The sequence below is a fragment of the Cebus imitator genome, unplaced genomic scaffold (assembly GCF_001604975.1).
Source record: "Cebus imitator isolate Cc_AM_T3 unplaced genomic scaffold, Cebus_imitator-1.0 Scaffold448, whole genome shotgun sequence".
Taxonomy (NCBI): domain Eukaryota; kingdom Metazoa; phylum Chordata; class Mammalia; order Primates; family Cebidae; genus Cebus; species Cebus imitator.
The window spans coordinates 1,066,973-1,068,729 of NW_016107763.1; positions in this window are offsets into that span (position 1 = coordinate 1,066,973).

Genomic DNA, 1,757 nt, shown 5'->3' on the forward strand with positions numbered 1-1,757 from the left:
CAGCAAACTTTTTTTGTGTGTGTCTTTTTACTAATAGCCATTCTGACTAGGGTATGATGGTATCTCATTGTGGTTTTGATTTGTGTTTCTTTGATTATTAATAATGTTAAACTTTTTTTTCCCATAAACCTGTTAGCTATCTATAATCTTCTTTTGAGAAAGGTCTACTCATCTCCTTTGCCCGCTTTTTGATGGGCTTGTTTTATTTTTCCTCCTGAGTTGTTTGAGTTCCTTATGTAGCCTAAGTATTAGTCTCCTCTTAAACGAATAGTTGGCAAATATTTTCTCTCATTCAACAGGTTGTCTTTTCATTTTGTTATGTCTTTTGCTGTGCAGAAATTTTTTAGCTTAATTAAATCACATTTGTCTATTTTTATTTTTGTTGTCTATGTTATTGAGGTCTTAGTTATAAATTCTTTTCCTAGACCAATGTCCAGGAGAGTTTTCCCTAATTTTCTTCTGGTATTTTTATAGCTTGGGGTCTTTAAGTTTTTAATCCATTTTTAGTTTATTTTTGTATATGGCGAGAGATAGGGGATCCAGTTTCACTCTTCTGCATGTGGCTATCCAATTTTCTCAGCACCATTAATTTAAGAGGATGTCCTTTCCTAGTGTAAGTTCTTGTTAGCTTTGTCAAAGATCAGTAGGCTATAAATATGTTGCTTTATTTCTGTGTTCTCTATTCTATTTCATTTGGGCAATGTGGCCAGCCACTAGATTTTAGTGTGTTCTATGTTAAACCCCTTTCTCCTCCCATAAAACTGATACCTCCTTGGTGTTAAATCAAGATGGTTATTTGCACTGGGGAGCCCTCAGTGCTAAACCAGAGACCTGGCAAGGATGTGGAACCCAGTATGATTTATCCCAACTACCTTCCTGCTGCTCCCAGGTATTTCTTTGAGACACTGCTCTCAACAGTGACTGGAGTCAACTCATGTATGTATATGTATACCACCTACTGGTATAACGGTTACATATGCAGTTGTGGGATGCTACATAACTGGTGACTGAGCTAGTGAGAGACTGTATCAGTCAGGGTAGGCTAGATTATGCTGCTGTAACAAATGCCATCAAAATCTCAGTGGCTTAATACAACAAAAATAAATTTATCTCTCATGCAAAATTTCCAGTGCTACTATCACAATGACTCATTGTTCTAGCCTGCTTCACTCCTGTGACATTTCCATGAGCACCATGGCAGAGGAAGGGTGTGGAGAACTGCACACCAAACCTCAAGTGCTTTCATCCAGAAGTAATACAGGTCACTTCTCACATTTCTCTGGTCAAGGAAAGTCACATGGTCATTGCCTAACTTTAAGGGTTATGTTTTGTTTCTAGGAATCACTAAGATTCCTAGAAAGTAGGAATCTTGGCGATCCTGAGTAATGCCTGCATAGGAATCCATTTTACATAGGAGGGTTAGGGATAAAGTTAGACTGAAAACAGTAGGGGATAATCATAGATTACCAGTTCAAGGAAGGTACTCAGTTCCATGCAGAGTCTTTGGGAAACTAATAGTGTTGTCATCATTATACAATATTACGTAGAAAAACACTTAAAGGTGACAAATTCTCTCTCTCTGCCTGTCAGGGTTATCTTATGATTTAGCCAAGGTTAGTCTACTCCAGGCAAGAGTGGAGTTTGATCATTCAAACTCTTCTGTGACACAGCATTAAGGAAAGATCATCTGTCTTGGTCATACCCTAGGGAACACACTAACCATTAAGTAAGGTTATATCAACACAAACAAATTTGCT